Raw genomic sequence first — 26,780 nt, forward strand, 5'->3', positions numbered from 1 at the left:
CTCTCTCTCTCTCTCAAATAAATAAAATTTTTAAAAATCTTTAAAAAAATAAAATAAAAAGCAGCATCACAATGGAGCAATACAATAGAAAGTCAATTATGCAAAACTCTTCCATGCATGTAAATAAAGTGAGGTGGAATATGGAATATTAAAATAGTTTGTTGTCATAATGAGTGTGTGGGTGTTTTTTTTAATTTCTGATGCTCTCATGGTATTATTTATCAAATAATATGAATTATAATACAAATTAGATTTATAAGATACAATAATTAATCTTATAATAAATTTGATTACTCTTTTTAAAAATTAATTTGTATCTTAAAACTCAAGTTTATTTCCATTCTGGTTATTTTTGACTCACCTTACTTATTTAAAAAAAAAGAAACCCAACACCCAACAAGTCTTGTTTTGCTTTTAATTCACTTCCCATCCAAAAACATACAAGAATCTGGACTGAAATCTGGAAGGACCCCGGCCTTGACCTGCCTTGGCACTGGCTGTGTCATTGGGCAAATCATTGAACATACCTGAATCTGTATTGCATACATTGAATGGGCATTACACCACCTAACTTGGGAAAGAGGCAGGTTGGTTGCTATTCAACCTTGGGGCTAGTAGAACTTCACCATGGAGGACCATGATTTATTCCTTACCTTGGGTCACCAAACTGGAGAAGCAAACTGAAGACACAGTTCAAGGACAATGGCAAATAAACTCTACCCTCTGTAGACTCTTTGCTGCCATGGATATTGGCACACCAGTATATAAGACCAATGTTTTTTGGGGGGAGGACTCTTTGCATTATTTCCCACTCACTAGTTTTTCATATTGTCCTAAACGGCATAGGAGAAATGCCAGTCAGCCAAGAAGACCTGATCTGTAATTCTGGGGTGGGGAAAGAAGCTGTTTTAAGGCCACTGACCTGCCTACAAGGGCTGCCTGAATCAGCCATGGGGGGATAAGGATGTACATACAGAGAGGAGGTCTGGGGAGGTGGCTTCCAGTCTAGAGCAGAAGTGAAGAGAAGTGCAATACGGTGAAACAGAGGAGACACCACCCTGAATCCTCTCACCCCAGGTGGGTTTCCACCACTGCAAGTACTGCATGCCTTACGTCCGGGCCAAACACGAGGATGTGGCTGGGAACATCTACCAGGTGACCTTCGGTGAGGAGTCACTGCCTAAGGGCCATGGAGATTTCATCCTGGGCAATTAGAGCCACACGCACAGCGTCATCGGTGTCACTGAGCCCTTCCAGATCTCGCTGCCCACCTTGGAGCCGGCCAGCAGCAGCACAGACAGCTCAAGTGCCAGTTCCGAGGATGAGAATGACAGTACCCTGGAGCTGCTCGCACCCAAGTCCCGTAGCCCCAGCCCTCGCAAGTCCAAGAGACACCGTAGCGGCAGCCCAGGCCTGGCCCGCTTCCCTGGCCTTGTCCTGCGGCCTTCATCCCGTGCACGCCGTGGTGCCAGCCACAGCCCCTCACCCCAGAGCCGCCGCCTGCCCCCGGTGGCCCCCAACAGGAGCAATGACGGTGGCAGCCGGGGCAGTAGTGAGGAGGGGTCCTCTGGGCTGCCTGGTCCCCAGGCCTTCCCACCGTCCGTGCCTCGAAGCCTCGGCTTGCTGCCTGCCTTGCGCCTGGAGACCATCGACCCTGGTGGTGGGAGTTCCTGGAGACCTAATCAGGAGGCCCCACCCCCCAGTAGCCAGGGCCAGCAGGGTAAATTGCCATTTCTCTGCCACTGTACATACTTTCTTGCATTCTTGAGTTTCTATTTTTTATAATTTGTGTTCAAGGGTGGTGATCTAAATGATTTAGGGAGCCAAAAAGGCCTTATAGACTTAGGTCTGTTTCAATTTGGTTTATTTTCAATAGGTGTAAGCCTGTTTTGTCTATATACATGAGGTTTAAAGCTATAGCCTTTATCTTAATTCCTCAGCTGTTGTTATCAGGTCAGTCAGTTCTGTTTTTCTGGCTCATGCAAATACTGTAAATAATGCTGTTCTATCCTGTAGGATACAGGTTTTAAGCTGACCTTTTAATTTGTTCTGTTGCTTCCACATGTATCAGTGAGAATGTATGTCCTCTATCACAAGTCAGAGTTAATAGTCCTAATTTTAAAATAATGAAATATATTAGTGGCTTCCACTGTAGTTTTCCATGGAGATGTTTTAAGGGATAATATATTAGGTGTTGGTCATCTTAACCTCCAGTTTGCTGCTACCCAAACAAAGATCTTTGCAAGTTAGTATTATTTTCTCCAGATGCTCTTAGGGTATTGATTCATTTTTGCATCAGTGGTAATGGGTTTGAAGTGCATGATCTCTACTCTGGGGGAATCCGGTTTTGTCCTCTTTGGACCTTCTATGTCCAAAGCAGGTTGTTGGAATTCCATTCTAATTTTTGTCATTTCTTGTCTGTTATTAGCATTCTCTTCAGTGACTCTGATTGGTTCCATATTAATCATTTGTTGTAGTTTTGTCTATTATCATGGGCTTCTAGCTTCTAAATAATGTTACTGTTGCAGGACTTCTTTTTCCTGGTGCCCACAGCTCTTGGTCATGCCTCTTTGAAGAATGAAGAGGTAATCAGGAAGAGTGGCGGGCAGCAAAGCAAAGTTCATTGAGCGATAGTAAAATTTATTGAACGATAAGACCATGCTCCTGAAGAGGGAGGGGACCAGAGAGGGTTGCCAATTTGGCATTTAAATCTAAGGGTTTTTATGGGCTCTTTAGTGTGGACTGTTTTAATCTGATTAACCCTCCTTGCACCTGTCACCCAATCAGGTTTTTGTCCACAAGCTCATCTACCTACCAGGCAGTTGTTCATGTGGGAAAGTGGGAAAGGGGGGAGGGCTCCTTCCAGGGTGGTGTTTCCTGGCCTCTTGATCCCTGAGGTGGCCCTAAGGCATGGCAGCCAGTGCAGGCCACCCGATCAAGCTCTTTATTTAAATATTTCGTTGGCTCTTGAGCTGGCCCCCAGGCCTGAGTGAGGACACCCAAGGCCATTCTCTTCCTTTCTGACAAGTTGTAAGTCTTCCCAGTAGGAAGACTTAAAGCTGGGGCACTGAGTAAAGCCTAGAATAACAGGATGGGGTCTTTTTCCGTTTAAGAGTAGTTTCCTCTGGGCGCCTGGGTGGCTCAGTCGGTTAAGCGACTGCCTTCGGCTCAGGTCATGATCCTGGAGTCCTGGGATCGAGTCCCACATCGGGCTCCCTGCTGAGCAGGGAGTCTGCTTCTCCCTCTGACCCTCCCCCCTCTCATGCTCTATCTCATTCTCGCTCTCAAATAAATAAATAAAATATATATTAAAAAAGTAGGGATGCCTGGGTGGCTCAGCCGGTTAAGCGGCTGCCTTCGGCTCAGGTCATGATCCCAGGGTCCTGGGATCGAGTCCCACATCGGGCTCCTTGCTCAACGGGGAACCTGCTTCTCCCTCTCTCTCCCTCTGCTTGTGCTCTCTCTGTCAAATAAATAAAATCTTAAAAAAAAAAAAAAGTAGTTTCCCCTTAGGAAGGGGAGGGAGTCGGGGGGGTGGCAGGGGTCCTTTTCCCTGCCTGCCTTTTTTCCAGCTATCCTTCGTTATACCAGGGTCAAAAGGGTTGAAATAGTTATTATCCTCAGGGTTTAGATTGGTGCCTTAGAGGCAAAAGGCTCTGGATTTCTTCCTACCCTGGAGATAACTTTTTGTGCTAGCACTTTTCCTTTCTGCCTGTTGGCATCTGTGTTAACTAATGCTTCTGATAAGAGCACTGGATTATCTTTCTTAGTTGCTCTTTTTAATTCATGATATAACTGACTGGGTTGGGTGATCAAGCCAATATCTGGAGGTTTTAAGTTTTTCCCAAAGTCTTCAATAGGTCTCTATGGATCCTCAGACTTTAATAAACAATCCATTCTACCCCTAAACTACCACTTGAATAGTTTTGGTAAGGTTAGTAAGTGAAGCACATATTTGCTATTGCTTTGCTGCCTTTAACAACTGTGTTCAATGTGTGTTTTATCGTAGAGATGCCTAATAGGATTCCAAATCATTTATAATATGGTAAAGCAGAATAAGATAATTGTTGTGGCCACCATTAACATCCAAATTATAGTAGCTCTATCAATTTTACTTATTCAAAGGCTGGTTATAATCTCAGTAGGATGCCATAGATAGTAAACAGTATATTAAGTTTAAAATTTGTCAAGCCATTAATGGGCTTTATCAGATTTTGGTTAATTATAAACTTATTATAACTTATCACTTGTTTTTAATTTACATGGAATATGACATATATTTCATAGCAATGATCAATGTTAATTATTATTAATTTGGTTCAGGTTGCAGGCTATTGCAGACTATACCATTTGTTTTGTTTGAGGAGGTGAATTAAAGCTCAGATACTGAGTTTGTCTTTGCCAAAAATTTATTCAACATAGGTGATGTGGGAAGCAAAGGCAGAAGAAAAATTATTAAATTTCCTTACTACTTACAGCCCATTGACAAGTCCTTGAAACAGGAAGAGTGACATTCCTCTAGGGACTCAACTGCTTTGATGTTGATATTTTGCTAAGGGCAAAAGGCAATCTTAGCCCAACCCCCAAGATACTGTGAGTCTACTTTAACATATAAAAATTCCTTTGGAAACTCCCTTTATCTCTAAACCCCCCAAGATACGTGTTGGCAATCATCCCCAAGCATATGACCCACCGATATACATCTGAAGGGTTTCATAACTAAGGTTTTATTAGACGGTAATAAATGACCTTTTCCCAACAATAGCTAGCCCCCTCAAGGTCCTGGAAACCTTGCTTCCAAAATTCCTTAGAGACATGCTATCCCTAACTTCCTCCCAGCTTGAAAATATCTAATCAACCACCCCTCGTGACCCCAGTGAACTCTTTCTGCCCATGGGTTCTGTCCCCTGTGCTTTAATAAAATCACCTTTTTGCACCAAAGACCTCTCAAGAACACTTTCTTGGCCATTGGCTTCGAATCCTAACATCTTCCCTATATCAGTAGGTTCACTGTGAAATTTTACAAGCCAACTGCACACAGAATAAGGTGTTTTACTAAGCCAGTTAAGAAATACCATAGTCCAAACCAATGATAGATGAATCACACTATTGTTCCAGGCAAGGGGAGATGAAATAAAGTCCAGATTTAGCTGAGGTGCACTTTTGTTAAAAATAAAAAAAATTTGAAAAATATATAGCTGAGCAAATTAGAATATCTAATTGATTTTATTAAGCAATTTATGAATCCAGCAGCATCACATATAGCAAGTAGAGAGATGCTCTGAGGAGTTGTACAAAATTGATGGTTTTTATAGGAAGGACGGTGGGGCAAGGAAGTTATTAGCAAAAGAAAAAAAAGGATTGTTTCAGGCCTGGGCATCTTCTTTTAAGGGGAGAGTAACCAGCAGGGTTTGTTATCATGCAGATAACCTTAAGGAAGCTGATGAGGAAATTTCAGACTGACTTTTAAAAGGTCCCATTATGGTGCTCCTGCATAGCTCAGGTTAAGCATCTGCCTTCAGTTCAAGTCATGATCCCAGAGTCCTGGGGTCACGCCCCACATAGGGCTCCCAGCTTATCGGGGACCCTGCTTCTCCCTCTACCTCTGCCTGCCACTCCCCCTGCTTGTGTGTGCTCTGTCAAATAAATAAAAATGTTTTAAAAAATAAAAAATAAATAGCGGAGCAAGATGGCAGAGGAGTAGGAGACCTGGATTTCGTCCGGTCTCAGGAATTCAGCTGGATAGGGATCAAACCATTCTGAACACCTACGAACTCAACAGGAGACCGAAGAAAAGAATAGCAACAACTCTCTGAACAGAAAAGCAACCACTTTCTGGAAGCAAGGGACCCAACAAGCGGCAGATCCGGGGAGACTCCCCTTCCTCCCCCTGGGAGGAGCGGCGCGGAAGCGCACTGCAGGGATCTGCTGGGTTTGGAGACTCTACAGGGGTCAGGTGCCAGAGATAGAAATGCTCAGTCACAGGCCGGGTGAGCATGGAGTGTGGTCGGAGACGGGGGAGATGGGAGCGACTGACTGCTTTTCTCTGGGGGCGCACTGAGGAGCTAGGCCCCGAGTTCTTGGCTCCTCCGGGGCAGAGATTGGGAGGCCACCATTTTCACTGTCATCCTCCAATGCTGTACGGAAAGCTTGCAGGGAACAAAAAAGCGCCCGAGAGCAAACCCGAGCAGACGGCTTAGCCCGGATGGACAAGGGTGGGGCAATTCCGCCTCCGGCAAAGACATTTGGGAACCACGGCAACAGGCCCCTCCCCCAAAAGATCAGCATGAAGAGCCAGCCAAGACCAAGTATACCAATCAATGAGAACAGCGGAACTCCAGTGCTAGGGGAATACTGCACATAGAATTCATGGCTTTTTTACCATGATTCATTAGTCTTTCAAAGTTAATTTTTTAACTGTTTTTTTTTTTTAATTTTTCTTTTTCCCTTTTTCAGACAACATCTTATTCATCCCTTTTTTTAAAAAAATATTTTTATTTTTCATTTTTAGAGTCATATTCTATCCCTTCATAGTAGTTACCCTTATTTTTGGCATATATATATATAAGTTGTTCTCTCTTTAAAATCTTGAGATACAGTTTCTGCTAACATATCAAAATATACCCTAAATCTCTAGTGTATGGCTTTATTCTAGTCTCCTGCCTGATCACATTCTCTCCCACCTTTTTTTCTTTCTTTCCTTTTTTTTAATCCTCTTCTTTCTTTTTTCAAACACCTTCTTATCAATTCCTTTTTAAAGATTTTTTATAATTTTCATCTTTACACTCATATTCCATCCCTTCATCGTATCAACCCGTATTTTGTACCCTATATAACTCTTTCTTTCTTTAAAATTTTAGGAGGCACTTTCTTCTAACAGACCAAAATATACCCAAAATCTAGTGTGTGGCACTGATCTATGCACCAGCCTGATCATATTTGATCATATTCTGTTTTTTTTGTTTTGTTCTGTTTTTGTTTGTTTTTATCCTTTACTTTTTTTTTGCCTTTCTTTCCCTTTCTTTTCACCTGGTTTCAGGTCTTTTCTGATTTGTTTAGAGTATATTTTCTGGGGACGTTCTTAACCTGTTACCATTTTGTTCTCTCATTCATCTATTCTCCTCTGGACAAAATGACAAGACGAAAAAAATCACCTCAGCAAAAAGAACAAGAAGTAGTACCGTCAGCCAGGGACCTACTCAATATGGACACTAGTGCGATGTCAGACCTAGAGTCCAGAACTATGATTTTTTTTAAAGATACTAGCTGGGCTTGAAAAAAGCATGCAAGTTATTAGAGAAACCCTTTCTGGAGAAATAAAAGAACTAAAATCGAACCAAGTCAAAATCAAAAAGGCTATTAATGAGGTGCAATCAAAAATGGGGGCACTAAATGCTAGGATAAATGAGGCAGAAGAGAGAATCAGCGATATAGAAGACCAGATGATAGAAAATAAAGAAGCTGAGTAAAAGAGAGATAAACAACTACTGGATCAGGAGGGCAGAATTCGAGAGATAAGCGATACGATAAGATGAAACAACATTAGAATAATTGGGATCCCAGAAGAAGAAGAAAGAGAGAGAGGGGCAGAAGGTATATTGGAGCAAATTATAGCAGAGAACTTCCCTAATGTGGGGAAGGAAACAGGCATCAAAATCTAGGAGGCACAGAGAACCCCTCTCAAAATCAATAAAAATAGGTCAACACCCCGACATCTAATACTAAAACTTATGAGTCTCAGAGACAAAAGGAAAATCTTGAAAGCAGCTCGGGAGAAGAAATATGTAACCTATAATGGTAGAAACATTAGGTTGGCAATAGACCTATCCACAGAGACCTGGCAGGCCAGAAAGGACTGGCATGATATCTTCAGAGCACTAAATGAGAAAAATATGCAGCCAAGAATACTATATCCAGCTAGGCTGTCATTGAAAATAGAAGGAGAGATAAAAAGCTTCCAGAACAAACAAAAACTAAAGGAATTTGCAAACACGAAACCAGCCCTCCAAGAATTATTGAAAAGGGTCCGCTAAGCAAAGAGAGAGCCTAAAAGCAGCATAGACCAGAAAGGAACACAGACAATATACAGTCACAGTCACCTTACAGGCAATACAATGGCACTAAATTCATAGCTTTCAGTAGTCACCCTGAATGTAAATGGGCTAAATGCCCCAATCAAAAGACACAGGCTATCAGATTGGATTAAAAAACAAGACCCATCAATATGCTATCTGCAAGAGACTCATTTTAGACCCAAAGACACCCCCACATTGAAAGTGAGGGGGTGGAAAACCATTTACCATGCTAATGGATACCAAAGAAAGCCGGGGTGGCAATTCTTATATCAGACAAATTAGATTTTAAAGCAAAGACTGTAATAAGAGATGAGGAAGGACACTATATCCTACTTAAAGGGTCTATCCAACAAGAAGATCTAACAATTATAAATATCTATGCCCCTAATATGGGAGCAGCCAATCATATAAGGCAATTAATAACAAAAGCAAAGAAACACATTGACAACAATACAATAATAGTGGGGGACTTTAACACCCCCTTGACTGAAATGGACAGATCATCTAAGCAAAAGATCAACAAGGAAATAAAGACTTTAAATGACACACTGGACCAAATGGACTTCACAGACATATTCAGAACATTCCATCCCAAAGCAACAGAATACACATTCTTCTCTAGTGCCCATGGAACATTCTCCAGAATTGATCACATCCTAGGTCACAAATCAGGTCTCAACTGGTACCAAAAGATTGGGATTATTCCCTGCATATGTTCAGACCACAGTGCTTTGAAACTAGAACTCAATCACAAGAGGAAAGTCGGAAAGAACTCAAATACATGGAGGCTAAAGAGCATCCTACTAAAGAATGAATGGGTCAGCCAGGAAATTAAAGAAGAATTAAAAAATTCATGGAAACCAATGAAAATGAAAACACAACTGTTCAAAATCTTTGGGATACAGCAAAGGCAGTCCTGAGAGGAAAGTATTTAGCAATACAAGCCTTTCTCAAGAAACAAGAAAGGTCTCAAATACACAACCTAATCCTACACCTAAAGGAGCTGGAGAAAAAAACAGCAAATAAAGCCTAAGCCCAGCAGAAGAGAAATAATAAAGTCAGAGCAGAAATCAATGAAATAGAAACCAAAAGAACAGTAGAACAGATCAACGAAACTAGGAGCTCGTTCTTTGAAAGAATTAACAAGATTGATAAACCCCTGGCCAGACTGATCAAAAGAAAAGAGAAATGACCCAAATCAACAAAATCATGAATGAAAGAGGAGAGATCACAACTAACACCAAAGAAATAAAAACAATTATAAGAACATATTATGAGCAACTCTATGCCAGCAAATTAGATAACCTGGAAGAAATGGGTGCATTCCTAGAGATGTACCAGCTACAAAAACTGAACCAGGAAGAAATAAAAAACCTGAACAAACCTATAACCACTAAGGAAATGGAAGCAGTCATCAAAAATCTCCCAACAAACAAAAGCCCAGGGCCAGATGGCTTCCCAGGGGAATTCTACCAAAGATTTCAAGAAGAATTAATACCTATTCTTCTGAAACTGTTCCAAAAAATAGAAATGGAAGGAAAACTTCCAAACTCATTTTATGAGGCCAGCATTACCTTGATCCCAAAACCAGACAAAGACCCCATCAAAAAGGAGAATTACAGACCAATATCCTTGATGAATATGGATGCAAAAATTCTCTCCAAAATACTAGCCAATAGGATACAACAGTACATTAAAAGGATAATTCACCATGACCAAGTGGGATTTATCCCTGAGCTGCAAGGCTGGTTCAACATCCGCAAATCAATCAATGTGATACAATATATTAACAAAAGAAAGAACAAGAACATATGATCCTCTCAATAGATGCAGAAAAAGCATTTGACAAAGTACAGCATCCTTTCTTGATCAAAACTCTTCAGAGTATAGGGATAGAGGGTACATACCTCAATATCATAAAAGCCATCTATGAAAAACCCACAGCGAATATCATTCTCAATGGGGAAAAACTGAGAGCTTTCCCCCTAAGGTCAGGAATGCAGCAGGGATGTCCACTATCACCACTGCTATTCAACATAGTATTAGAAGTCCTAGCCACAGCAATCAGACAACAAAAAGAAATCAAAGGCATCCAAATCGGCAAGGAGGAAGTCAAACTCTCACTCTTTGCTGATGATATGATACTTTATGTGGAAAACACAAAAGACTCCACCCCAAAACTGCTAGAACTCATACAGGAATTCAGTCAAGTGGCAGGATATAAAATCAATGCACAGAAATCAGTGGCATTCCTATACACCAACAACAAGACAGAAGAGAGACAAATTAAGGAGTCAATCCCATTTACAATTGCACCCAAAACCAGAAGATACCTAGGAATAAATCTAACCAAAGAGGCAAAGGATCTGTACTCAGAAAACTATAAAATACTCATGAAAGAAGTTGAGAAAGACACAAAGAAATGGAAAAACTTTCCATGCTCATGGATTGGAAGAACAAACTTTGTGAAGATGTCAATGCTACCTAGAGCAATCTACACATTCAATGCAATCCCCATCAAAATACCATCCACTTTTTTCAAAGAAATGGAACAAATAATCCTAAAATTTGTATGGAACCAGAAAAGACCCCGAATAGCCAGAGGAATGTTGAAAAAGAAAAGCAAAGCTGGCGGCATCACAATTCCGGACTTCCAGCTCTATTACAAAGCTGTCGTCATCAAGACAGTATGGTACTGGCACAAAAACAGACACATAGATCAATGGAACAGAATAGAGAGCCCAGAAATGGACCCTCAACTCTGGTCAACTCATCTTTGACAAAGCAGGAAAGAATGTCCAATGGAAAAAAGATAGTCTCTTCAACAAATGGTGTTGGGAAAATTGGACAGCCACATGCAGAAGAATGAAACTGGACCATTTCCTTACACCACACACAAAAATAGACTCCAGATGGTTGAAAGACCTAAATGTGTGACAGGAGTCCATCAAAATCCTAAAGGAGAACACAGGCAGCAACCTCTTTTACCTCAGCCGCAGCAACTTCTTCCTAGAAACATCGCCAAAGGCAAGGGAAGCAAAGGCAAAAATGAACTATTGGGATTTCATCAAGATAAAAAGCTTTTGCACAGCAAAAGAAACAGTCCACAAAACCAAAAGACAACCGACGGAATGGGAGAAAATATTTGCAAGTGACATATCAGATAAAGGGCTAGTATCCAAAATCTATGAAGAGCTTATCAAACTCAACACCCAAAGAACAAATAATCCAATCAAGAAATGGGCAGAAGACATGAACAGACATTTTTCCAAAGAAGACATCCAAATGGCCAACAGACACATGAAAAAGTGCTCAACATCGCTCGGCATCAGGGAAATCCAAATCAAAACCTCAATGAGATACCACCTCACACCAATCAGAATGGCTAAAATTAACAAGTCACGAAACGACAGATGTTGGCGGGGATGTGGAGAAAGGGGAACCCTCCTACACTGCTGGTGGGAATGCAAGCTTGTGCAACCACTCTGGAAAACAGTATGGAGGTTCCTCAAACAGTTGAAAATAGAGCTACCATACGACCCAGCAATTGCACTACTGAGTATTTACCACAAAAATACAAATGTAGGGATCCGAAGGGGTATGTGCACCCCAATGTTTATAGCAGCAATGTCCACAATAGCCAAACTGTGGAAAGAGCCAAGATGTCCATCGACAGATGAATGGATAAAGAAGAGGTAGTATATATACACAATGGAATATTATGCAGCCATCAAAAGGAATGAGATCTTGCCATTTGCAATGACGTGGATGGAACTGGAGGCTGTTATGCTGAGTGAAATAAGTCAATCAGAGAAAGACATGTATCATATGACCTCACTGATATGAGGAATTCTTAATCTCAGGAAACAAACTGAGGCTTGCTGGAGTGGTGGGAGGGTGGGAGGGATGGGGTGGCTGGGTAATAGACATTGGGGAGCGTATGTGCTATGGTGAGTGCTGTGAATTGTGCAAGACTGTTGAATCACAGATCTGTACCTCTGAAACAAGTAATGCAATATATGTTAAGAAAAAAAAAAGAAGAAGATAGCAGGAGGAAAAGAATGAAGGGGGTAAATCGGAGGGGGAGACGAACCATGAGAGATGATGGACTCTGAAAAAGAAACTGAGGGTTTTAGAGGGGAGGGGCGTGGGGGGATGGGTTAGCCTGGTGATGGGTATTAAAGAGGGCACGTTCTGCGTGGAGCACTGGGTGTTATGCACAAACAATGAATCATGGAACACTACATCAAAAACTAATGATATAATGTATGGTGGTTAACATAACAATAAAAAATTTAAAGAAAAAAATAAATAAAAAATAAATAAAAGGTCACATTGCTGGATGCATGGCCGGCTTGGTTAGAAGAGTGTGCATCTCTTGATCTCAGGATCGTGAGTTAGAGCAAAGGACTCCATTTTGGATTTCTCTTTAAAATTTATATATATTTTTTTAATTTGAGAGCGAGAACGTGCGCACAAGCAGGAGGGGCAGAAGGAGCAGACGAGAGAGAATCCCAAGCTGACTCCATGCTGAGTGCAAAGCTCCACAGCCGGGGCTCCATCTCACCACCCTGAGATCACCGCCTGCGCTGAAACAAGGCTGGGACACTTAACTGAGGGCGCCACCCAGGCACCCTGGATTTCTCTTTTTAAACACTTTAGAGGAGTTGAAATCAAGAGAGGCTTAGCCAAGTGAGAGCTAACATCCAGCAGCCAGCGCAAAAAAAAAGTCCTCTGTTGCTAGGCAACAAGGGCAGTGGCGTTGTTTGGCAAGATGATGTTCACAGGGACACTACCTGGCTGTGCCCCTGCTTAAAAGAGACTTGCCTTTACTGGGGCAGAAGGTAACTGTCCTGAGTTCTTTGAGAGCTATTTTAAATCAGCGAAGTTTTTGATTGCTCAGAGCAAGCATTCTCCAGTAGCCCCGCACAGCTCTGTTTTAGTGCTCTAACGTCTCCTTGACGGTTCCGTCGTATGTTTTCACCGATAAGCCGGCAGCCAGGTCCCGCCAGCTGCTGAGTTCTGATGGAAACAACTTACTTCACTGTTACACCGAAACAACTTCACCTCTAAAAACAGTTTGTCTTTGTCATAAACAAGTGGACTTGAAATCCTACCAAACCAATAGACAACATAGGCAGAGCTGAAGGAACGCAGACTGCCTGGCCCTCGGGGGCGGGGAGGGCTGTCCATTGTATTCTTGGATAAGAGACACCTGGGAGGCTCGATTGCTGGAGAAGCCCAGGACCCCCAACGGGCAGCCAATCCAAATGAGGACAGCCTGTCGCCAATTTAAAGCTGCCCCGCCCCCCACCCTCCCAACAAAGATTTTCATGTGGCGGTTCCCTACAGCCGGAGGCAATTCGGGTGACTGGGTTCTGATCAGAATTTCACAGGCCTGGGGTGTCCCCTGCAGCCCTAGTCCCGCTGACAAGGCCTGGACTGCATGTGCCCACTGCGCAGGTCGGGATAGCTAGGGGCCTGGAACAAAGCAATGTGGAGCGAGGGCAGGTCACAGGACGGAGCGCTTAGGAGTACAGGTCAACAGCCTACATCTGCAAGGCCTACCTACCCGCTGTGGAGTTTTCCCCACAAGACAAGGCTGGGGGTTTTCTATCTGCTTTGCCAGGGAGGGGCCACACTGGCAGGACAGGGGAGCCTCCATTTAGACACATTTGGGAGTCCTGGTCCCTAGAGACGCCTAGGACTCCACTGGCTGCAAGTTCACATGGGGGCTGTCGCCTATTTGCAGCTTTCGGCTGGCTCAGAATGATTTTTCAGAAGATTGGCTCCCCCATGCTGGAGGCTACGCAGGTGATTGGGGCCTGGTGGGAGGTCGACTAGTGTAAAGGGCGGGGTCTGCCCGAGTTCAGCCTCCGAGTGCATACTGCGCATGTGCAGGCTACACAGGTAAAGCCAGAACACAGAACAGGGCAAAGTTGGGCAAGGCCCAGTTACCTGAGGAGGCTTTTGGAGGTACCCGACGTCTGCCTAATCCCAAACCTTCACCTACGCAAATAAACATTCCCACTGAAGGCAGACCTGGAGTAATATGGAGCGAGTGCCTTGCCAGAGTTAGATCAGCGAGCTGGCTGGGGTATCCTCCAATAAGGACACCTAGGAATCTTGATCGCTGTAGAAGTCCCGGACCCCAGCTGACGGTAAGTCTCTCTGGGCTCTGAACGACTCCCATTGGTTGTTTCAGAGCGATTTTCAGGGTGTTGGGTCCCTGCACCCTTGAGGTTGTGCGGGTGGCTGAGGATGAGTCCTATCTCCAGAGGCCTGGTGGCCTCAGCTGCCAAAAGGATAGCTAACGGGGCACATACTCCTGGCAAACGCCATACAGGTTAACATAGCCGTGGACCTGAGAAAAGATGAGTGTCGTGTGAGGCCAGGTCACAAGAGCAGGCTATTGGAAGTACCAGGCATCTGCCTAATTCTAGGGCTTAACCTACCCAAATGCGTACATTCTCCAACAAGCAGAGCTGGAGGAATCCGGCCTGCCTTACTAGGACCAGGTGGGGTGCCCCCTTATAGGATACACCTGGAATCCTTAACGGCTCAGGGGTTGGGAGCCCATCAGACAGCCAGTTCAAATGGGGACTGACAGTTCCTAGTTTAACCTAGAGCCTCAGAAAGATTGTGGGGATGTGGGCTCTTTCCCCACGGAGGCCTAGCAGGGGATAGGCAACTGGTTTGAGCTTCACAGGCCTGAAGGACTCCAGCAGCCGAAAGCTGGCAGACAGGGTGCAGAATGTGCATTGCAGGCCCCGAGGATTGCCCGGATCCTGGAACAGGGCAATATCGGGTACGACCAGGTCCCAGGAGGGGATGTCGAGGCTACCAAGGCATCGACTTAATGCACAAGGCCTACCTACGCATTGTGGAATTGTTTCCTCCGAAGGTAGAACTGGATGTTTTTCAACTGCTTTGCCAGGGAGGGAACCTGCTGGCAAGACAGCTCATCCCCCATTTGGAGGCACCGAGAAGTCCTGGTCCCTAGAGAAGCCCAGGACCCCATCAGGCAGCAAATCCATATAGGGACTGATTGTCACCAATCGGCAGCTTTCAGCTCAGAGCAATTTTGGGGAGATGGGCTCCCTCCAGGCTAAAGGCTATGCAGGTGTTTGGGGCCTGGCCAGACTCCCATAAGCTTGGAGGGCTGGGTCTGCTTGAGGCTGGTTTCAGGGGGGTGTAGGGCATGTGCAGGCCATACAAGTCAGGACGGCCAGAGACACGGAACAGGGCAGAGTTGGGCAAGTCCTGGACACCCGCAGGGACTTTTGAAGGTACTTGGCATCTGACTGATTCCAAGACTTTACCTACCCAAATCCACATTTCCCACTAGCGGTAGACCTTCAGTGATCTGGACTGCCTTGCCAGGTTTGGATCAGTGGGCTGGCTGGGATAGCTTCAATAGCAGACCCCTGGGAGCTTAGATTGCTGCAGAAGCCCAGCACCCAAGCTGGTAGTAAGTCTACATGGAGTTTGACTCACCCATTTCAGAGGGCCCGGCTGCCTAAAGCTGACTTAGGAGGTGGGTCCTGCACATGTGTGGGCCTCCCAAGTCAGGGTAGCCGGTCCTTGGAACTGGGAAAGCACCTGTAGAGGCCCTGTCACAGGAGGGGGATGGTGTGGGTACCTGGCATCTGTCTAATATCAAGGCTTAACCTGCATAAAGGCTCATTTTCCCCCTGAGGGCAGAGCAGGAGGAATCTGGACTACCTTGGCAGGGTGGGCTTGGGCAGATCGGTCTGGGTACCATTCAATAAGAGATACTTAGGAGCTTTGGTCAGGGGAGAAGCCCCAGACCCCATTGGCTAGCTGGTTCAAATGCAGACAGACAATGGCCAGCTTAAGCAAGAGTCTCTGAAAAGTGTTCAGTTGTGGGGTCTCCCTACCCTCGAAGTTAGCAGGGGGTTTTGTACCAGCATGAGCTCCACAGATCTGGAAGACCCCAGCACAAAGGCAGCCTGACAGGGTGGGTACTGTGCACATGTGGGCTATGTGGGTCAGGCTAGCCAGGGACCTAGAACAGGGCCAGGTCTAGGCCAGGTCCCAGGAGGGGTTATTGGAGAAACTGGCATCTCCCACATTCCAAGCGTTAACCTCCACACATGTGCATATTTCTCCTGAGGGGAGAGCTGGAGTACTCTGTACTGCCTTGAGAGGGCTGGGTCAGGTGGGATGGCCAATAAGCAACAACTGGATGCCTTCATGGCTGCTAAAGCCTGGGACAATAGCAGATGGTAAGCATACTGGGGACTGTCATCCATTTTAGCAACTACCTCAGAGCAATTTGGGGGCAGGGGTCAGCCTCCTCCACACGTAAGACTATGCAGGTGGTTGAGGATGGGTCCTAGTCCCACAGCCCTAGACGGCCCTAAGGATGGTTGCCAGACAGAATGGCTGGGGTACTGCTCCCAGTAAGAGACACCTGGGAGCCTTGGTGGCTGGAGGAGCCTGAGAACCCACTGAGCAGCAGCCTGTTCAAATAGGAACTGAGTTACCAGTTTAACCTCATATTTCCAGAGAAGGGAATGTGTGGGGCTCTTTACCCCCTTGAAGTCTCGCAAGTTTTTGTTCACTGGCATGAGCTCCACAAGCCTGGAGGACCCTGAAAGCAAACGGAGAACTGACGTGCAGAATGCATTGCAGGGTGAGCAGGTTATGGTGGCCAGGGACCTGGAACAGGGCAATGTCAGTGAGGCCGAGTCACGGGTAGGGCTTATTGGGGAGACCTGGCATCTGCCTAATTCCACCGTTGAACCTACAAGAATGTGTGTATTTTCTCTGGAAGCAGAGCTGGAGGAATCCTGAATGCCTTGCTAGGGTGGGACCTGGAGCCTAGCCCGCGTAGCCTCCTGTAGGAGACACCAGAGCACATCGGCAGCCAGTCCAGTTGGGAACTGACTGTGGCCAGATTACAGCTGGGGCCTCCGAAAGAATTTCGGGGTGGGCTCCCTTTACCCTGAGGCCATTCAAGCATTTGGGGATTAGCCTCCACTCTATAGGCCTGGAGTCCCTCCCACCCCCCACCCCGTGTAGTTCAAGGTCAGGGGACAGCGTGCAGCCTTGATTGCTGGGGAATCCCCAGGCCCCCTCATGCAAACAGTCCAACTGGGGCAGACTGTTGATAAAGCTGTTGCCTCAGAAAAATTGGCTGCGGGGAGGGAGGTGTTGGGCTCCTGAACCCTGAGGCCATTCAGGTGGTTTTGATCATGCCAGAACTCCACAGGCCTGGAGTGCCCTCTGCAGCCCAAGATGGGTGACGGGGTGGGGACGGCACGTGCACGGGCCAACAGGTCAGAGTAGCCCAGCACCTGGAACAGGCAATATCCAACACAGCAGGGTTATGGGAGAGGGCTGGGGGTGGGGGGGTGTCAACCTCAAAATAAAAGTGCCAGTTATTTTTACTAGCAAAGCGAGTTTTGCGGGGGGTGGGGAATAGAGGAATTGCGATTCGGGACAAGCAAACTATGGCAAATCATAGGCGAGCTGGAAGAAAGGGAAGGTCAGCTTTTATTAGGTTTTTAGGAAAGTGGGGAGGGTTTTTTTTTTTAAAGATTTTATTTTTTGAAACAGAGAGAGCACACATAAGGAAGGCCAGAGGGAGAGGCAGACTTCCCGCGAGCAGGGAGCCCAATGTGGGGCTCGATCCCAGGACCCTGGGGTCATGACCCGAGCCAAAGGCAGACACTTAACGACTGAGCCACCCAGGTGCCCAGTGGGGAGGGTTTTTGAACAAAAGTTCATTGGAGAAAAGTGCGAAGTTGTGGTGGTTTCTCATTGGCTATAGGAGGTGGTCAGTGCACTGTTGCTGGGATAAGGAGAGCTCTTCCTTCCTTAAAAGCAGGAGGTAAATTCCTATATGAAAAATGTCCTCCCTTGTCAAGGTAAGAATTCTCTTCCTTCCCCTTGCCGGATATGCAGGCTGCGAGGAGTGGTAGGAGTATGACCGCTCCCTTTTCAGAGCTTCCCCCATTCAATTTTTAATAGGGTTTCCTTTACTCGGTTTCATAGGGGTAGCAGGATTCTGCCTAATTCCAAGCCTTAGCTTCCACAAATGCAAATAATCCCCTTGAAGGCAGAGCTGGAGGAATCTTGAATGTTGTGCCAGGGTTGGATGGGGGACGGGGGTGCTGGCTGGGGTATCCTTCCATAAGAGACACCTAGGAGGACTGGTTGGTGCAAAAGCCCAGGATATCAGCAGACATTAAGTGTCTATGGGGTCTGACTGTCACCCATTTTAGCAATCGCCTCGTAGTGATTTTGAAGTGGTAGGCCCCCTTCACCCTTGAGCAATGCAGGTGGTGAGGGATGGCTCCTAGCTCCACAGGCCTGGAGAGCCCTGGTTGCACAGAGGGGACATTTTGGATTTATTGCACATGTGCAAACCCCACAGACAGGGACCGATAACTGGGTAAGTGTCAGGGTCACCTGAGCTGAATGGGGGGAGGAGGGACCTGGATTCCACCTTATTCCAAAGCTCAACTGACACAAATGTACATAGTTGCCCTGAAGATACAGCTGGAGAAATCTGGACTGCCTTGCCAGGGCATGGCTGGTTGGGATGGCTGGGAGTCTTGATTGCTGGAGAAGCCTGGGACCTCATCAGGCAGCCAGTCCAAATAGGGACAGACTGTCACATAATCTAAACCACACTGAAGCCATTCAGGGGGTTGAGTCATGGCCAAAGCTCCACAGGCCTGGAGTGCTCCCTGCATCCCAAGGCCAGGTGACAAGGTAAGAATTGCCCTGGGATGAGCCCCACAAACTAAAATAGCCAGGGACCTGGAACTGGGCAAAAACTGGCAAGGTTGGGTCATAGGTGGGGTGCTATTGGGGGTACAGGGCCTACCCACCCATTGTTTCATAGTTCCCCTGAAGGCAGAGCTGGAGGTTTTCCAACTGCCTTGCTGGGGAAAGGCCATGCCTGCGGAAAAGGTATCCTCCACTGGGAGCCAGCTGGGCATCCTGCTTCCTAGAGAAGCCTGGGACCACATCAGGCAGCAAGTCCACATGGGGACAGACCATCCCCAGGTTAAAGCTACCACCTCAGACAGATTTTCAAGGTTCCTTCCATCCTGAGGCCATTCGGGTGGTTGCATTCCAGCCAGAGTTCTCTAGGCCTGGAGAGCCCTTTACAGCCCAAAGTTCACTGACAGGGTATGAAGTTCACAGGCTATGCAAGTCAAGGTAGCCAGCTACCTGAACTGGGCAGTGTCAGGAGGGGCTGGGTCACCAGAGGAGGCATTTTTGGGGTTACAAGGCATGGGCCTAATGTGCAATGACAACCTACCCATTCTGGAATACCCCCCCCTGCCTTCAGGGCAGTTTTCCAACTGCCTTGCCATGGAGCAGCCATGCTGGCAGGATAGGGTATCTTCCTTTGGGAGGCACCTGGAAGTCCTGGTTCCTAGAGAAGCCCTGACTCCAACAAGCAGCAAGTCTACGTGGGGACTGCCACCCATTGCAGCTTTCTAATTTTTTTTTTTAAGATTTTATTCGACAGAGAGAGAGCACATGCACAAGCAGGGGGAGCAGCAGAGGGAGAGGGAGAAGCAGGCTCCCCACAGAGCAGGGGGAGCCTGATGCAGGACTCGATTCCAGAGACCCTGGGACCATGACCTGAGCCAAAGGCAGTCGCTCAACCAACTGAGCCACCCAGGCGCCCTGCAGCTTTCTAATTACAGTGATTTTCAAAAGGTGGGATTCCTCCACACTGGAAGCTCTACAGGTGGTTGGGGCTGGCCAGAGTTTCACAAGCTTGGAGAGTCCGGTCTGCTCAAGGCTGGCTTACAGGGTACAACTGTGCATGTGTGCATCTCCAAGTCAGGGTAGCCAAGTATTTGGGACAGGGTAAGCATCCAGGGAGGGCAGCTCTTAAGTTCATACTGTTGGGTTGCATGGCATCTGTCTAATTACCAGCCCGAACCCACACAAGTGCAGTGAATGCAAGGCTAGAGTAATCTGGATTACCTTGCCATGGCTGGATAAGGCTAGCTGGGTGGGGTATCCTCCAATAAGACTCCTCTGAGAGGCTTGATTGCTATAAAAATCTGGGACCTCAGACAGTAAGGCTAAATGGGGACTGAACTAACTATTGCCCATCTTAGCAGCCACCTCAGAGCAATTTTCAGGAAGGGAGGCCTCCACCAATGTTTGAAATGCAATGTTAGGAAATGAATTTTAGTTCCACAGGCCTGGAGGTCCCCGACTACCCAAAGGTTATTTTCAGGGCATATACTGTTGCATGTGTGGACCATGTAGATCATGGCAGCCAAGAAACTGAAATAGGGCAAGATTTGGGAGAGAGTAGGTCACAAGAGCGTGCTGTTGGGGTACCTGGCATCTGCCTAATTCTAAACCCAAACCTATACAAATGTGCATATTCCCGCTGAAGACTGAGATGAAGAATCTAGCCTGCCTTGCCAGAATAGAACCAAGTGGGGTGCTATAGGATTCTCTCCAATAAGAGATACCTAGGAGCCTTGTTGGTGCAAAAACCTGGGACCCCAGCAGACATTAAGTCCACATGGGAACTGACCATCTCTCATTTTAGCAACCACCTCAGTGATTTTCATGAAATGGTTTCCCTCCAACATTAAGGCTATGCAGTAGTTGTAGAGCGGCCCGAGCTCCACAGGTCTGGAGGGCCTGGGTTGCCCATGGGCAGCTGACAGGATGCATACTGCACATGTGTGGGACATGCAGGTCAGGCTTGCCAGGGATCTAAAACAAGGTAAGTGTCTGGAGACACTGGGCCATAGGAGTGGGTTACAGGGAGTTCCTGGCATCTAATTCCAAGCATTAAGCTACACAAATGTGCATATTGGCACTAAAGGCAGAGCTGGAGGCATCAGGTGGGATTTCTGGGGTGCCCTCTGAAAAGATATACTTGGGAGCCTTGATTGTTGGAGAAGCTCAGGATCCCATCAGGTAGCCAGCCCAAAGGAGGACTGACAATTGCCAGTTTAGGATAGAGCCTCAGAAATACTTTTGGGGGGTGGGCTGTCACCAAACTGAATGCCAGCTGGTGGGGCACTGATCAAAGCTCCACAGGACTGGATGGTTCTGGCTAACCAAGGCTAGATGACAGAAGGCATACTGAGCATACATGGAATGCTCAGGTCAGGGAAGCCAAGCACAAGGACCTGGGCAATGTCGGAGGATCCAGTTCACATGATTGGGCTTTTGGATGTTCATGGCATCTGCCTAATTGCAAATCCTAACCTACACAAATTTGCATATTTTCCTTGAAGATAAAACTATTAATCTGGACTGCCAAGACTGAGCCAGGTGACCTGACTGGGAAACCTTTATTAAAGACACCTGGGAGCCTTGGTTATTGGTAAGCCCAGGTCCCCATTAGGTAGCCGGTCCAAATGGGAGCTCTTTGTATCTTAAAGCTAATGCCTTAGAAAGATTTTTTGGGATTCTGCACCCTGTACCCTGTGGGTATGCAGGTGGATGAGGACCAGTTGGAGCTGCAGAGGCCTGCAGTGCCCAACTGCCCAAGGCTGGTATGTGGGTGCATACTTCACATTTGCAGGCTGTACATGTCGGGTTAGACAGGATCTATTACAGGAATAATGTCAGCAGAAGCCTGGTCATATGATGGGGCTGTTTAGGGTATAAGTCATCTGCCTATTTCCAAGCCCTAACTTAAACAGATGTTCATATTTGCCATGAAGGCAGATCAGAAGTAAGATGTACTGCCTTGCCAGGGTGGTGTCTGACAGATGGCCGGATACCCTCTAATAGGAGACACCTGTTACCTTAGATTTCTAGAGAAACCTGGAACCTCATCAGGCAGCCAGTCCAAGTGTGGACTGACTTGCCTGTCTAAAGTTGCCTCCTCAGAAAGATTTTTGGGTGAGGGATCCTTCTACCCAGGAAGCTATGCAAGTGGTTGGAGACGAGCCTGAGCTCCACATGCCTGGAGGGCCCTGGCTGCCTGTGGCTAGATGTTGGGGGGGGGGGCATATAGCATATGTGTAGGCCATGCAGGTCAGGACAGCCAGAGACCTGGAACAGACCAAGTATTGGAAGATGCCATGTTACTGTGCGAGCTTTTGTGGTTCAAAAGCATCTGCCTAAGTCCAAGCCTTAACGATCGTTAATGTGCATATTTCCCCTGAAGTTACAGTTGGAGGAAACTAGATGCCCTTCCAGGGTGAAGCTGAGCAGTCTAGCAGGGGTATCCCTCAGTAGGAGACCTGGGTACTGTGATTGCTGGAAAAACTTGGGTCCTCATCAGGCAGCTAGTCAGATGTAGACTGACTGTTTAATGTTGATGCCTCAGAAAGATTTTGAAGGTAGGCTTTTTCTGCCTTGGAGGCTAGGCAGGTGGTTGTAGACTGGCCCAAGCTCCACGCGGGAGGGCCCCAGCTGCCAAAGTATGGCTGTTAAAGTGCATACTGTGCACATGCATGCTGCACATGCTGAGAAGCCAAAGACCTGGAACTGGGGGGTGTCTGGAGTATTCTGGTCTCGAGAGCGGTCTCTCGGGGGTCCACAGCATCTGCCTCATTCGAAGCCCTAACCTACACAAATGTGCATGTGGGGGTCAAGGGTAGTCTGCCCCAAAATGTGCCACTTCAGCATATTGATTATTTTGAATTAGAAGTTATTTAATAGCCAATGCAAGAATACCCAGACCCCCCCTCAACATTTATCTTGAGAAAGCAGGAAATAGATGTCTCATATGAAAGATACCCTTTCTGTAGAAAGGTGGTAGAAAGACATCCTTATCACCAGAGATAGAGAATTCAGAGAAGAGAAGTCTATTTAAATAAATATTGTTACTTTTACTAATTTACTACCCTAGCCCAAATTCCATTTAGAATTCCTTACTAATTGTAGCCCTCAAACATTAGTTTTTCTTTTTACTGTCAATTCCTCACAAGTTTATTGTTTCTTTGTCTAAAAAGTATGAAAGCTACCTGCGTTGGTCATTTCTTTGGGTCTCAATTTTAATATTGGGCCTATATACACAGTTAAGTTTTGGGTTTTTTCTCCTGTTAATAGGGCTCCTATCCATTTAATTCTTAGGCCAGCTAGAAGAATTTTGAATAATAAAGGAAAATCTTTCCTCCCCAATAGTTGGCATAGTTAGCAGGATAAAATTCTGGCTGGACATTGCTGAAGCTGAGAGATCCTGGGACATCTGACAAAAGCCAGCAGAAGGAATTCTTATCACAGCAGCCCTGGGGAAAGTCCTCTTTCTCTCTAAATTTAGATCAGTGGGAGAAAATATTTGTGGAACTAGTTTCTTGGGCTTAGCAATTCTGGTAAATTTGGTAGCATACTCTTGGTTTGACTGATCCATTTTTTCCCAGAGATGGTCACAGTTTTTCTTCTTCTGTTTGTGTCATTTGTCATAAAAAGGAATTGCCATAGAGAAAGGCAGGCATAGGATCTATCAGCCCGCTGTCTGAGCCAGGTTCACAAAGCAGAGAGTTCATGATTCTCATAAAACTGGCTGGCGTCTGTTTAGACAAATTTTGCTGTGGGTCCTATATGTAAAAATTGAATGAGGTTTTTCATTTCACTGTGTTCTATGTCCTAAGAGCATGGATTTCTGACCAGTGACAATATTCTCTCTGGTCTCCACCATCTGGAGTGTATACTTACTTGGATGTACCTTAGTGGCCAGTGAAATTGCCTGGGATTGCAAGATATATAGTTGCAAGCAGTAGTCTCTTTGCCAGCCATACCAGCTCTCAGAAGAGTTTGTCATAGGAAGTCCCAGCCCTTAAGGGACTTTATCATCTTAATCTTTGTTGCTTGTTGGTGCTAGAAAAGTCTCATTTCAGTAGCATGTGCTCAGTGTCACAAGTTAGCAGGCCTTTGATTAGAGGTGTCTCAAATTTTCCTGGGACCAGAGCTACCATGTTTACTATACCACCCTTACTGCCTGTGCAGCAAAGGCTTTTGCTTTCTTAAACTATTTTTGGGAGTAAACTTTTGGATCACTGGGCTACATCATCTCTGCCCTCTCCAGGGATGCCTCTTGCATCTATGAGCTAAGCCTGGAAAACTGCCTCCAGGTCATTCCATAGAGAGGCTTATTGGTTTGAGTAGCTATTGAGGATTAGTAAGATCCTACTTGTCAATGGCTAGCCAGTGGATCCTTTAAAAGAAAAAAAAAATCCTTACAGAGCTCTCAAAATTGTCTTATTAGTATTAACAGCTAGCCTTAGGGACTCCCTTGATAAGATCAAAGAACAGAAATTAGACTTAACACAAAAAGTAATGTCCACATCTAGTGTAAATTTCCCTTCTCACAACCTGGTGCCACCTTCCTGTTTTAACTTCCCTTTCCCTGCATGATCTGCAGAGAGCACTCTGGACTAATCTCTAGATTCAAAATATACAGGTTACTCATATAAATGCTGAAAGCTAGGAAATGAATTTAACGCAAGGCCCAGAGACTGGTATTAAGGCTGGATTTGCTCCTACTTTCCAGGGCTCTGTAATCAGGTTCTGCCAGCTTCAGGCATTCCTATGTGATGTCCTTTGCAGATGTACCCTAGATACCCCACCAAAATGAAATTCATGTCCCCTGAACAGCAGCACATCTCTTAAATTACAAAACCCTTTTACCTCCACTTTCAGAAGGTCCTACCAAGTTAGAGAGGAATTAGAAAAATCAGTGGCCATTCACAACATTCTCCTCACAGATAAAACAGGTGACCAAAATTTCTCCTGGGCCCTCCTACAAAAGATCAGCAGAAGGAATGTTTAGGGACTCATAGAAGCGAACGTTGAATTATGTACTCAGAAACAAGGCTTTTATTAAAATGTTTTATACGGATTCCTATTTTAGTCAAAATCTTTCTGATATAAAGTAGTAAGTTTGATTGAAAAGGTAGGTCAGTCCCTTAATACTTAGGCTGTAATCCATTTCTTTTGGGGGAATTAAAAACAACTTCATCTTGCAAATCTCTACAAAACCAGAAATGCAAGTCTAGAAACAAGTCAAAGCCCACCTATCTTTACTAACCTCCAAAGCTTGCCTATTTCTGTCGAAGAGCTTGCAGATAAAGGCCAGGATATTGGAACAAAATCGTCCTGTACTTCAAAAAGATATATTGCAATTACCCTGAAACTCTTAGGAAAAGAAAAATTACATTCTTTCTCTGTTCCTTAAAGTTACAAATCTTACGTCTTTGAAATGTAAACACAGGCCACAATCATGTGAGCCTGAAGGAGAAAAAAAGGGAAGAGGCCTTTTTAAAATACAGACAGCTAAAAGGGCCCTTGTGCCCAAACTCTAGCACAGTTTAAGATTACTTCCAGGGACAAATACAAATCTTAAAGGTCATCTCCATATATGTATGTTGTACATTATTTAGTATTTTTCTACCTGTGGATGGTATTGCCAAAATTAATTTGTAAAGAAACTTGAATTGGCTTAAATTTAAGCACATAAAATTCTCAAAAATAAAACCCTACAGATGAATTTCAGGTTATGTGATCTGGGAAAATTTTTGGTGTTAAAACTATTTAAGTCGGTTGGTTTAATTAAAACAGACAAGCCTTTAAAAAAAATGGATGTGTTGGGGTGCCTGGGTGGCTCAGTCAGTTAAGCTCTGACTCTTGAGCTCAGCTCATGTCTTGATCTCAGGCTCTTGAGTTCAAGCCCTGATTTTGGGTGTGGAGCCGACTGGAAAAAAAAAGTAGACATATCTTTAAAGTTATCAGCATTAAGTATACTTCTGTACAGGTTTATTAATCAAGTAAGCTCATGTTATCCCTGTTATAAAATTTGTGAGCAAATATCTTAGAATAATAATTGACTTTAATGTCTCAGGAAGTTCTTGTGGGTAATCTAAACAATTCTTGGGAGCAAAGGATTTAGATAGATGTAAGTAAAATATTTATAAATTAACTTTTAGCAACAACAATTATATTTTACAGTATGCATACTTAAAAATAGCTTCCAAAAATTTTTGGTCACTTGAAACTACAATTTTGCTAAGTTGGGTGATGAGTTAATTTAAATTCATTGAATATCTATATTTCCAAATAAGATAAAATAATGAAACATTAATGACTGAATATAGGTTTATCTACTTCTGTCTTCCCAATTAAACTAACGATAAAATTTGGGTTTGGGAGTATACATGTTTTGTGTTTATTTAAACAAATGGACACACATATGTCCAGAATAAAACGTATTCACAAATTTGTCAATCTAAAAAATCAGATGTAACATTTCATAATTGCTTACTACTTAAATCTAACTAGACATTAATTTCTAAGGTTTAAGAATTCTAATTAATATATGTGCTTAAAGCTACTAGAAATAAGAAAGGAAACATCTCCATATGAAAAAAAAATAGCAGGATGTATGCTTTCGATTAAAGGGAGGTATGAGAAATGGAAATGCATTTTTGTTAAGGGAAAAAGAGAGTAATTTTGTTCAAAGGCTGGAAAAGAGGGACAGCATAAGACAAAATCTGAGTGTAAAAAAGAAAGTTGTAAAAGGTTTGCGGAGGGGTGCCTGGGTGGCTCAGTCTGTTGAGCATCCAACTCTTGGTTTCCACTCAGGTCATGATCTCATGGGTTGTGGTATGGAGCCCCACACCATTGTCTGTCTGTCTCTCTCAAATAAATCTTTAAAATAAAGGTTTATGGAAAAAGAATCTTTGAAAAGGAAATTTATGTCTGGCCAATACTGGCTAAGATGGGAGT

General features: G+C 44.9%; 1 pseudogene; it reads left to right on the top strand.

Annotated features, from left to right (window-relative positions):
* Positions 1-1,104: 1,104 nt before the first annotated feature.
* Positions 1,105-2,627, top strand: LOC148162801 (phosphatidylinositol 4,5-bisphosphate 5-phosphatase A pseudogene; annotated as a pseudogene).
* The last annotated feature ends 24,153 nt before the right edge of the window (positions 2,628-26,780 follow it).

This window comes from Eumetopias jubatus, unplaced genomic scaffold (assembly GCF_037043125.1).
Source record: "Eumetopias jubatus isolate StellerSeaLion01/CBP00866 unplaced genomic scaffold, mEumJub1_p1.0 scaffold_12, whole genome shotgun sequence".
NCBI classification, from domain to species: Eukaryota; Metazoa; Chordata; class Mammalia; order Carnivora; family Otariidae; genus Eumetopias; species Eumetopias jubatus.